Genomic DNA, 13,378 nt, shown 5'->3' with positions numbered 1-13,378 from the left:
TCCGGGATTGATGATTTTCTGTTGTGGCTAAGATTAGATTCATAAGGGAAAGAGTAAAAACATAGCTAAGCCATTGGATGCTTTGCAAGTCCCTTAGAAGCACACCCACAGATTAAGAAATTGGTCTGCCCATAAAAAGAGACGAACTGAAAAGAAATCCACTTTGCAGAAGGGAGCTGCGTAAGGTCCATCTGCAAGAAATGTCAAGGAGAAAACGAAGATGAATTATATGCTGAATTCCAGAAGAGAATTTTACGTTTCCCTCCGCTTGGGATCTGCAGCTAGAAACTGTTCTAGAGTAGAAAAATGTTCCTGTTCTACTATTTTTTTATTATTATTATTTATTCTAAAATAATAGTGATGGTGCTTTTCCCTTCAGTACATATTAAGTAGCTGGAATACTGTGGAGTGTGAGCAGACCAGGTTTTGTTGTCTAATCTACAGTAACAATTTAAACCTGTGTGTATACAAGTGCACAAAGCTCTGGCCTCTATGGGAAGGCCTCTTGCTTTTCAAGAGAGGAATTCTTCATTCATTCCTGTTGAATTCCTGTTGAAGTGCTTCTAATATGCAAAATAATTACATTTTTGTGGAAACAGAGCAAGGCTGAGAGCAACCTTACAGCCTGTATTTTGGTACTTCTTTGAGATACTCAAGTTCAGTCTTGTAACCTCCACTAAAAATTTTGTAGAAAACTGAACACTCCAAAGTCAGAATTATTTAAATCTGTATTTTCTGTATTGCTGCTCTGCGTCACCAGTTTCTTGTAACTGTTTTGAGAGGGCTAGGGTTCCTGCCTGTCATTTTCAATGAAGTACACTAAGAAATGCAGCACTTGTGCGTTACACAAATCTGGCTTACACAGACAGAGTGAGACAGGCCCTGAGATACTCAAGTGTTCCAGTTTGTTTAGTGATATACAGATACAGCTGTTGAAATCTAAGCCTTTGGACCAAAAGGCAGAGAAGTTTTCAGCATCCTGAATCTGAATCACTCACCATTTCTATTACTGTCAGGTAATTAAAAGCTGGCAGGATAAATCCCTTTGGGGATCAGCTTTCTAGCAGCTACAGACTTTTACAGCTTAGCTACTGGCTGAGTAAGGTCTTATAAATGCTACTGGCACCTGGATTTTAGAAACCTTTAGGTGTTTGAAGTAAAGAGCTTAATTCAGTCTTGTCAATCTAGTGCCTTATGTCTATCTTTAATCTTTTTTCATCCTGTCAGAGCTGAAGTTTCTTCAAGGATAGATTTACCTTTGTGGTCACAGTCTATATTTGTTGGTAATAGTTATTTGGTGTTTGAGGACATACAGCTGGTACTGAGAGTTGTGCTGTTTATGTTGACAATGATTCTTTGGGTAACACACTTTGAAAAATGTTTTTGTTTTACTAACTATTGTATTATCATTAGTCTTCACTAATGTGGGTTTATTATCAGTCAAATATGACTTCATTCTTTGTTTAAACTACAAGGCTGCATACTAAAAGAATGTTTTGATATAATAGATTTAGACTTCTGTAGGATATATATTTTTTAGCACTTCATGATATTTTGATTTAGACATAAGCACTACACAGTGTCATTCAGTACGTGCTAAATGACTTAAGAAATAGTTTGCTGATATATTTCAAATAGTATCTGTGGATGGGCAATAATTATCAGAGATAGTCCTAGTGGAAGTACACTTGAATTAATATATAGAAGCAACATTTTCACCTGCACACAGTTGTGAAACTACAACTCTTGCATCCTTCTCTTTCTCTTTTTCAGGAAGGATACATATCAAACCCTCGGAGCTTGTGGGAAAACTATCCGCATGTTTATCTTCTGTAAGCACTTGCAAGGGCATTTTGTTCTCAGGCTGACCACTTCCTTCCTCTATACGGTTTTCCCCATGGCTGGGAGCGGGGTGCTGACAGCACAGTGCCTTTTGCACACACTCTGCTGCAAGGATGCTGCAGTGGGATCCTGGGAGAGAGATGGGGGATATCTTGTTTGTGGCCCTGCGGAGGGTGTTCCTAGGTTTCCTCCATGAGGAAGGTGCTGTGGACTTGGTTATTTTTCCCAGCTACTTCCTGGCTGCATCACCTTGGTCCAGTCTCTTTGCTGTTTGTTTTTCATAGTAGAAATGAAGTGGCGGATAATCATCTCTTCTTGGGTTTCTGCAAAAGTGGGGTTTGCAGAGAGCATGGAGACCACAGCACAAGCATCTTGATAAACTACAGGCATGGCTAGCTTGGCTCAGCATGTATTTTCAACCCAGAAATGATTCCTAAATCCCATGGCTCCAAAGTGGTGGAGGGGTTGCTCAATGCCTCCCTTGTCACCTGGGTCCTTGGGATTCTGCTGTGTCCCAGACTGGCTCATGCAGCTCTTCCCTGTGTTTCAGGTTCCAGGTGAAGTTTTTCTACTTGTGCCAGCTGGCGTATTGGCTGCATGCCCTGCCGGAACTCTACTGCCAAAAAGTCCGCAAGATGAGAGCCAGACGGGGATGCTTGAGGTGGTTTGCCCACTGCATTTGGAGAGAGTGAGCTTTGGGAGAGGGCTGGTGAAGCAGAGGAGTGGTTAACTTGGCTTTCTGCCCCTGACAGGAGGAAATCCCCCGCCAGCTGCAGTGCATCACACTCTACCTGGTGCACATCGTGGCCGCATACCTCTTCAAGTGAGTTCGCTGCTTCAGCGTCCTGCCCCTTGCTGTGGATGAAGCTTACCAAGACCCTTTTGTACCCAGGAAGCCACAGCAGGGTAGTGGGGCTTAAAGGGAGTGAATGTCCCTGCCCATGGCAGGGGGGTTAGAACTAGATGATCTTAAGGTCCTTTCCAACCCTAACCATTCTATGATTCAATGATTCTCATAAAATACATGGCTGACACACAAAGTGGCAAACTAATAAGGAAAAAACAATTGTACAGAGGAATTAGAGCTTTTTCAACAGGCAAGGCCCCCTCACGCTAAAAGTGAATGAAAACTATGTACTGAAGAACTAGGAATGTTGCCCATGTCTACAGAGTAAGGCACTGTCACCTGAAAGATAAGACTTCTAAAACAATTCGAGTCACTACAAATTAGTAGCTGAACACAAACCTCCATGCAACACCGTGGCAGAAAAAGCTCAAGTTTTGACTGGGATTTGAAGAGATATTTTATCAGTGTATGACGCATTGCTGGGATTAACTTAAGAAAACAATACATATGGTTCTGTTGTAAATGCAGAGATTGACTTAATAAATTACAGACATGGTTCTACTGTATTTCTTCTTTTAGAAAAAAAGAAAGATAGTGGGAAATCTGAAAGCATACAGAAAAGAGCTATTACAATTTTCAAAAGCTGAAGAAAAGTCCTTACCGAGAGACTTAAAGGAATTAGTCTTGCTTATAAGAAAAAAAAGATTGAAAGGTATCTTCATTATAGTTTATATGTATCTTCCCAGGGAGAAAATATTGGGTTTAATGGATTCTTTAATCTGCTGGAGAAAGATAGACATAATAAATCCCCTTAATCAATCACTTCGAGCAATCACTCACCCACCAGTAAAACATACGTACTTCTGAATGAAAGTATGGAAGTTAGCAATGTTCAAGAGCCATAGAGAATAATTAAAGGTAGAAATAAAGCAGGATGTTACGGGCAATTAAAACTAAAAGAGTGATTTTGCTAGGGAAGATATAATATTTCCAGATGGATTTTCTCAGAACACATGGCCACAAATTCCTAGCCTTTGTAAAGTCACTTTATAAAGTATCACAGCTTCTTTAATAACCAAAGTGGTCAGGACTTCTATTTTCTGTGCCACCCAAAATGTATTCTTGTAAGTGAGGTGTATTGAGTGTCACAATAAGAAATCAGAGCAGTATCTTTTTCTCATGTGGGTTTCTCTCAAACAGTGCTCAGCTCCCGAGGCACCGATATTCTGTTCATACAACTGTATAGCCACATCAGTAATGACTTCTCATGGCTGTGACAGGTTTTGCACAGAAAAAACTATTCCCAATGGTACATTGCATCTCATTGTGCATGAACACCATGTCATCATATGCTCTTGGGGTGTGAAAAAATATGAGTAGCTGCTCATATCTGTCATTTGCTGGAACAAAGACTAAGCTGACAACTGATATAGTGGCTTGTGTTAATTTGACAATGTTCACTTGAGACTGAGACTAGAACATTTATCTGTTATCTAAGCCAAACTCCTGTCATACAGATGAACAGGTAGGGCATTCATTGTTTTTGTGTCACTTTGTCCCCTAAACGTTGCAAGGACAAAAGAGCAGGAACTGTTTTATATCCACTTTCTGCCTCCCTCAAGCAATGATCTGAGTTCGGCTCCAGTTGCCTGGGAAAAAGAGACTTTGCTTTTCTAATTGAAAATAATTTTGTGATGAAGTTTAAAAAGTGACAAAAAGATCTTGATGTCTACACAGACTGATTGCTCTCACTGAATTAAAGCACATTCCCTGGCAAGGGGGGAATGTGGAGCGAATGGCTATACAGGCAAAATAAATGAAGAAAGAGAGCAAAGAAGCAAAGTTTATAGAGAGACAGAATAAAAGGGAGGTTTGGACACTGTCAAAGAAGGCCTTTATATCTATCTCAGACCAACGTGGAAGTGATATCCCTGTAGTCTGAGCTCTCAACTGTAGCAAAAGGATGGTACTATAAGCTAATTAATTCTCCTACTCTTTGCCTATGGAGAAAAGCATTCGAAGAGAAATGAAAAAAATTATTTTCCCAGTAGTCTCATAGTCAATCTGTACACGACAGCCCTATGTGACAGGCTGACACAGGCTGGACAGAGAAGTGATTCAGAGTAGCCCTGCAGAGAAGGACTTGGGGTGCTGGTTGATGAGAAACTGAACATGAGCCGGCAGCGTGCACTTGCAGCCCAGAAAGCCAACCGTATCCTGGGCTGCATCAAAAGGAGCGTGACCAGCAGGTCAAAGGAGGTGATCCTGCCCCTCTACTCTGCTCTCGTGAGACCTCACTTGGAGTATTGTGTGCAGTTCTGGTGTCCTCAACATCAAAAGGACATGGAACTGTTGGAACAAGTCCAGAGGAGGGCCACGAGGATGATCAGAGGACTGGAGCACCTCCCGTATGAAGATAGGCTGAGAAAGTTGGGGCTGTTCAGCCTGGAGAAGAGAAGGCTGCATGGAGACCTCATAGCAGCCTTCCAGTATCTGAAGGGGGCCTATAAGGATGCTGGGGAGGGACTGTTCATTAGGGACTGTAGTGACAGGACAACGGGTAATGGGTTCAAACTTAAACAGGGGAAGTCTAGATTGGATATAAGGAAGAAGTTCTTTACTGTGAGGGTGGTGAGGCTCTGGAACAGGCTGCCCAAAAAAGTGGTAAATGTTTCATCCCTGGCGGTGTTCAAGGCCAGGTTGGACAGAGCCTTGGGTGACATGGTCTAGTGTGAGGTGTCCCTACCCATGGCAGTGGGGTTGGAACTAGATGATCTTAAGGTCCTTTCCAACCCTAACTATTCTATGTCAAGATTTCTCTAAATCACACAAACTTTCTCTCCAGCTTTACTCCCAGTAAAGCAAACCTTTGATATCACTGTCTTTTCAATCTTAGTATGAACATGAATTAATCAAATAAAACCACATATACTTTGTGAATATATTTACTACTTAGTTTTTCTAATGCTTAAAGTTTTCTCTAGTATTTTTTAGGGTTTGTTGGTTTTTGTTTTGTACTTTTTTCCTGCAGTTCTGATGACTAGAACTTATTTGTAAAAATTCACTTTAACAAAAACTGAGTTTTTGCAGACAGCAAGACTCCTGAGGTTGGGCCTTTTGAAAATTCATGACAGTTATGAAACACAGAATAAAATCATGAGTCTTGCCAGCACAGAATGCATAAAGTGATAAAATTATCTTCATGCTTTTGTCCCAGATACCTAGGACACCAAACTCTTGCTTCTAGGTTCTGCATTTACAATCATAAATGTTACTGACACATTTAAAATAACATATTTCTGATTTGTTCATCTGAGGTTTGATTCAAGAGTTTTCTCAAAAAAGTAGCCTTGACTTGGGAACTCACTTCGGACAAGAAGTAGATGTTAAAGTTGCATGAGGAAAATACATCAGAAAATCTTGAGATACAGTGGAAAAAAGCTTTGGTGATGTAAAGAAAAATCTTCCCTTATGTCTCTGTTATTCTTGGGCTCTTTTCTCCACTCTAAATTCTTTCTGGTTTTGGCCATTTTTTGACTTCAAATTTAATTCAACCGGTTTATTGCTTGCTTTTTCTTAGCATCCCAGATTTCAACAAACTGTGTCCCACGATGTTACCAACCTCAGCATGTTTATATGCTGTCTTTTCTATTCCTTGTCAAGAACCAATCACAAGCTACAAGCAGGAGTTTTTGTTTCTAGGTTGTTATTATTATATGGTATAGTTATGAAGCTTTATGTCATAAAATGCTTCTATGTCTGGCTTCATAAACAGATGTAAACCTGATTTGTTTACCTTACAGTGAGGAAAATGTGCATTCCGGTCCTATTAAAAGGCTTATTTACAGCTGAGAGTATCTGAGAAGACAAACATTTATTTGGCAAAAGTCTTGGTGTAAGATAGGCCTACTCTTCTTCCACTGACCATATCAATATGTCCTTGTTTGTACAATTTGAGTAGTTTCTGGCAGGGTCTTATAAACCTTTGAAAAACATTGCTGAATGGAGGCCATACAAATACCACTGAGAAGCCAAATCAGTGTCATTGGAAGTTTCATGTTTGAGATAGCAAATGTTTAAAGCATGTTATTGTTTCAAAATGCTGTTACTTTGCACCTTTTTATTTGATCATTTCATTTCAGTGGTATAAAAGAAATTTATTTCCACCTTGAAGAGAGAGACTTATGGCAAACTCCAGGCATTTTTATTGCTCAGAGAAAACCCAAGAGAGTGTTATTATTCCTCTCACACCATGGTATTCAACCCAAAGAGTCAACTCTCAAGAGTCAATAGGACTCTCTTTTACTATCTCACAAGGGCCCATTTGGTTTGTGACCACGTCTGACTGTTCTTAGGAAAAGCAATCTCTAATTACAAGGACCAGAAGGGAAATGGCCTGTACCTCAAAAATGAAATTAAAAAACCAAATCATATCACTTTCAAATCCTCATGGTTTTGAATGTCATCTTCTTTCATCTCTGCTCCTAGAAGAAAGTAGGCTGGAACATTAAAATGGGAAGGAAATTGTTGTATGTTACATCAGTCAATCAGTTTCTTCACATAAGATGCCTTCTTCTTTCTCCCATCCAAGTTTAAGCAAAGGTGCACATCACCCACTACTGAAAAGGGAATGAGCCTGTCACAGATATTGCTGCTCACCCACTGCAATGCAGGGGGATTCAGGAAAACAAAGTTTGCTTTTGCTGCCTTAGAGTATTTATTCATTTCATGTTATAATACTATAGTGTCTGTAAAGTTCAAGAACATTTGTAAAACTGTTTTCCTGGAAATTATTTTTCAAAATCTTTGTGAATATTTCTTCAGCTGCCACATGTTTTTCAGAGATATGAGGATTCAAAGCACACTGGACAGTTCAGTGTAAGAACTAGAGATCATAGAAATAAACTGATTTATTTCAAGTAGCTAGGAGAAAGCAATTGCAAAATATGGGGCTTATATTTTGCTGGTATGAAACCAGCTGCTACAGCTTATCTCTTCTTTAGTTTTAATTCTATTAATAATAAAATTAAATATGTACATGTTAAATGGGAAAACATAGTCTGAAAGTTCTGCACACTTGAGTTCAGGTGCTTCATTCCATCCTGTAGGCAAAGAAGGTCGTGTAGGCTGAGGCCTGTTAAAATTGTTGTCATTTGTCGAGGTTAAAAAAAAAAAAAAAAACAAGGCAAATTTTTGAAAGCTTTTAAAAATGCCAGAGGTGCCAGATTTTTTATTCCTTTACTTTTAAAGCCTTGTTTACCACATATCTAAATGTGCATAGGACAAAGGGTAGAGGGAGACAAATAAACCTCTAAAATTGCTTAAATACTCTTGTATACTTAAAATGTCTTATTTTATAAGTTTGATGTTGCAGGCTTTTCTGACTGGTAAGATTATCTTTCTGGGAAATGATGAAGGTCCCTTTTGTGGTACTGTGGATTTCCTACTGCAGAGCTCCAAGAAAATATATGTTACTGTTCTGATGAGCTTTATGTACTGGAAAACAGTTACCACGCCAGGATGCAATCCTTCTAGATCCTGTGTCTATGATAACTAGAGTTTTGGAAGAAAGTTTCTAGCAGTAGAAGAAGAAGAAAAAAAAGAGTGATTTATTATTATTAGACATAAACATTATATGAAAAGTGAGTGTCCTGGGTTCAGCAGCAGCAGTCAGTTTTTCTCCTTCTTAGTAGCTGCTGCAGCACTGTGTTTTTGACTTTCGGCCTGGGAACAGAGCTGATAACACCGATGTTTAGACTGACCAAGGACTTTGTGAGTCTCATGCTCTGCCAGGGAGGAGGGGAAGCCGGGAGGAAGCAGGGACAGGACACCTGACCCAAACTGGCCAAAGAGGTATTCCATACCACAGCACGTCATGCCGGGGGATGTAACTGGGAGCTACCCGGAAGGGCATGTCCTCTTTTCGGTCGGGCTCCCTTTTCCGGCGAGCGGTATCGTATTCTCTTCCCTTGTTATTTCTCTTATCATTATTATTATTGGTGGCAGCAGTAGTGATTTGTGTTATACCTTAGTTACTGGACTGTTTTTATCTCAACCCATGGGAGTTACATTCTTTCGATTCTCCTCCCCATCGCTCTGGGGAGTGTGGGGGGGGAAAGTAGACTGCGTGTTTCTAATTTACAGCCGGGGCTTAAACCACGACAGTTCTTTCTGGCGCCCAACGTGGGGCAGGAAGGGTTGAGATAACAACAGATCTGACTGAGGCACAATGCTGATTTATTGGCTCTCAAAGTTGTTGCTCTTGATGTCACAGTTTCAGTATGCTGTAGCTTACTTAGAGCCGGTATTTGCTGTGTTAGTGTTTATCAAGTGTGGGCCTTGGGCTCAGGTTCTTGTTTCACTGTACTTTATGGTAATAGCTTGTAATACGGGGGGGCTCCAGCCGCAGGGTGAGATGAACGTGGCTGCAGACTTGTACCTGGCCGTCCCGCTGCTCTTCACCGTCCTGGCCCTCGTTCTCGCCTCCGTCTTCGTGAGGATGCGGGGAGCTGAGGGGGAGCGGCCCCGGGAGCCGACGGCAGCCGAAGCGGCCCGGGAGAGGGGCCCCGGGGACCAAGCGGCGGCGGGAGCGGGGCCGGAGGCCGGCAGGGAGCGGCTGCCGGTGGAAGAAGTGGAGGCGGTCGAGGAGGGGAAGGAGATGGATGCCGAGCAGCGGGAGGAGGCGGCGGAGGAGCCGAGCCCCGCGGCCGAGCCCAGACCCGTGGCGGCCGAGAGCATCCCCCAGCAGCAGCCCGCCGAGCCCCCTGAGCCTGAGCCCCAGGAGGATGCAGGAGACCCCGCAGCACTTTCCAGCAAGGCAGAGGAGGAAGATCTGGACTCAGAAAAAGGGAAGCTGGTGGTGAGAGAGCCGGCAAGCATAGCAGCATCATTTGAGAGTTCTGAAGGTTTTGAATGGCCTTTGGGTACCCTTGGAACCTGCCTGCTGATTGTGATGGGGATCACCATGTTGGCACACACACAGAGTGTGTTTTACCTACGGCCATTTTGTCTGATCCCAAGAGTTAAGCAGAGTCAGGTTTGGGTCTTGTCTGGGTTTAAACAATACAGGGGGACCGAGAGGTTTTCCCCAAGGCTGGACAGTCGTGAGTGTCACGGTGTGTGGGACAGTATGGGCGAATATCTAATCCACTGGGCCCCTCCAGTGCTTTGGAAGCATCGGAGATGGAAGGCATCTGTGTGGAGTCCCCAACAACAAGTTGCAGAGACTGCTGGAGGGGAGGGTGAATTATTTTGAGCCTGATGGGCCCATGACACTTCAGGCTATCAGGGCGGAGATGCAACATAGAGATGGACTCATGATCGAGGGGTGGACTTTGCAATGGGCCTCTCCTGCTCTGAAAGACTGTTACAAGAGATGGAGCCCACCATCATGGACCGAATGGACTCAGCAGCTTTATAGGGATTGTTCCGTGCACTAAGATAAGAGTGCACTGAGATGAAAGTGATGCTGTATTGAAAATGTGGGATCTGAGCATGACGTGAATGGTATGGAATAAGGGGTGGATACTGTCCTGGGTTCAGCAGCAGCAGTCAGTTTTTCTCCTTCTTAGTAGCTGCTGCAGCACTGTGTTTTTGACTTTCGGCCTGGGAACAGAGCTGATAACACCGATGTTTAGACTGACCAAGGACTTTGTGAGTCTCATGCTCTGCCAGGGAGGAGGGGAAGCCGGGAGGAAGCAGGGACAGGACACTTGACCCAAACTAGCCAAAGAGGTATTCCATACCACAGCACGTCATGCCGGGGGATGTAACTGGGAGCTACCCGGAAGGGCATGTCCTCTTTTCGGTCAGGCTCTCTTTTCCGGCGAGCGGTATCGTATTCTCTTCCCTTGTTATTCCTCTTATTATTATTATTGGTGGCAGCAGTAGTGATTTGTGTTATACCTTAGTTACTGGACTGTTTTATCTCAACCCGTGGGAGTTACATTCTTTCGATTCTCCTCCCCATCGCTCTGGGGAGTGTGGGGGGGGAAAGTAGACTGCGTGTTTCTAATTTACAGCCGGGGCTTAAACCACGACATGAGACAAATCATGTAATTTGAAACAGAGCAGCAAAACTGGAAGGAACCAAGGACAGTGATAATATGACCAGAATCAAAAGGAGTTCAGTGATGTGCACAATGGAACGATTTGGGGGAAAGGCATTAAAAACCATTTTCTTTATTTAATAACATTTCTATTAATCAAGATCATGGAAAAAAATCTCTTACAATTGCAGCTGATCAGCTGTCTAAATGTTAGCAGTCAGTAATTTCTTCTGGGCACAGCAGCCAGTAAGACTCCATTTCAGAAACGCCAGTCCTTTCATGAACTCTTTGGTAAGGTGTGGTTAATATTGCACATAATCTATGAGCTTACGCAGGACCTGTAGGATGAACACAGCCATATGGAAGATCACTACTTATATGTGAGTTCAAAGGTCTCCTCCTTGTTTCTACTTGAGTTACCTTTTCAGAGTGAAATTTCACATGGCACAAGTCTAACTCAAAATGAAGACAGGCTGAGAAAGTTGGGGCTGTTCAGCCTGGAGAAGAGAAGGCTGCATGGAGACCTCAGAGCAGCCTTCCAGTATCTGAAGGGGGGCTATGGGGATGCTGGGGAGGGACTCTTCATCAGGGACTGTAGTGACAGAACAGGGGGTAATGGGTTAAAACTTAAACAGGGGAAGTTTAGATTGGATATAAGGAAGAAATTCTTTACTGAGAGGGTGGTGAGGCACTGGAATGGGTTGCCCAGGGAGGCTGTGAATGCTCCATCCCTGGCGGTGTTCAAGGCCAGGTTGGACAAAGCCTTGGGTGGCATGGTTTAGTGTGAGGTGTCCCTGCCCATGGCAGTGGGGTTGGAACTAGATGATCTTAAGGTCCTTTCCAACCCTAACTATTCTATGATTCTATGATTCTATGTTTTGTTTTGGTTTGTTTTGTTTTTTACCTCTGGTGAAGCTTTTGGTCATTTTGAACCAATCGGGATAAATGAAGCACGTAGCAAGGGAGAAAGGAAGATTAAATGAGAAGCTGGTGCTGGGAAAGGAAGCTGCGTGACAGGAGGAGAAAATGGGGCATGGTGTGATGAGCAGTGAAGGTGGACTGATGTGACCTGCTACAGCAGAGTGTAGGACTGGGCAGGTGAAGATCAACAAACTAGGGAAAAAGAAAGTAGTGAACAGTAATGGAGAGATAAATTAACATGAGTATGCATATATATATATGTATATATATATGGAAAATGTCTCTCTGAATGCTAACAAACAGTGGTAGGACAGTCTTAGGCATCAGACCCTCTGACGTATTTTAGTAAACTACTATATTTCATATTGGCTGTTGTCTAGGAAGATGTTAACATGGGACTTTTCTACGGGCAATTTAATAAATGTGTGATGTTTAATAAATTTGTGACTAAAATCAGTGGAGTCATTGAAACAGAACAGGATAAGGTTGACATATAGAGATATTATAGGAAAAGGGGTAGCACTTCACTTTTGTGATATAAATGCTTAAATTCCCCTCTAGGTGGATAAGTCAAGTGTGATCCATTGTGGAGCTATAGTTGTACTCACAGTCATGTCAATGCAACAGATTCCCTGGGGGAACCATTTTAATTCAAAAATTCTCCTGTATACCTTCCTGCATATATTGAAAAAGCCATTTTTTTCTTTTGACTTTTCTGATACCAGCTGTCTGTATGGTCTCTCAAACTTCTTCTGCAGTACTTTCTCTTATACATTTAACACTGCAGAATATGCTTAGATTACCTTGAAGTAATAGATTAATAGGTTCATAGTTTGCTACCCTTTGTGAGAATCTGTCTCTTGCTTTTGTTCAAATATTTTGAAATTATCCTTAATGTAAGCCAGGTTAAATGCAAATAGAAGTTGTTAGTTGCAATATATCTGTTCACAGAACAGATATGAACATTGACTATTGTTGTGGTTTAAGTGCAGTCAGTAACCCACGTAGCCCGCTCACGGAGGGGTGGGGAGGAGAATCAAAAGAATGTAACTCCCACGGGTTGAGATAAGAACAGCCCAGTAACTAAGGTATAACACAAACCACTACTGCATCAATAATAATAATGATAAGGGAAGAGAATACAATACCACCTGTTGATACCTAGCCCAACCAAGCAGTGAACTAGCCCTTCTGGGTAATTCTCAGTTACATCCCTGGGCATGACGTGCTATGGTTTGGAATACCTCTTTGGCTAGTTTGGGTCAGGTGTCCTGTCTCTGCTTCCTCCCAGCTTCTCCTCCTCCCTGGCAGAGCATGATACTCACAAAGTCCTTGGTCAGACTAAACATTTGAGCAGTAACTAAAAACATCGGTGTTATCAGCGTTGTTGTCAGGCCGAAAGTCAAAAACACAGTGCTGCACCAGCTACTATGAAGGAGAAAAAATGACTGCTACTGCTGAACCCAGAAAATAGATATGAACATAGATATGAACATAGCTGTTCAGCCTGGAGAAGAGAAGGCTGCATGGAGACCTCAGAGCAGCCTTCCAGTATCTAAAGGGAGGCTATATGAATGCTGGGGAGGGACTATTCATTAGGGACTGTAGTGATAGGACAAGGGATAACGGGTTCAAACTTAAACAGGGGAAGCTTAGATTGGATATAAGGAAGAAATTCTTTACTGTTGGGGTGGTGAGGCACTGGAATGGGTTGCCCAGG

The sequence above is a fragment of the Psittacula echo genome, assembly GCF_963264785.1.
Source record: "Psittacula echo genome assembly, chromosome: 4".
NCBI classification, from domain to species: domain Eukaryota; kingdom Metazoa; phylum Chordata; class Aves; order Psittaciformes; family Psittacidae; genus Psittacula; species Psittacula echo.
The sequence above is the reverse complement of the archived record's forward strand: the minus strand, read 5'-3'. Positions refer to the sequence as shown.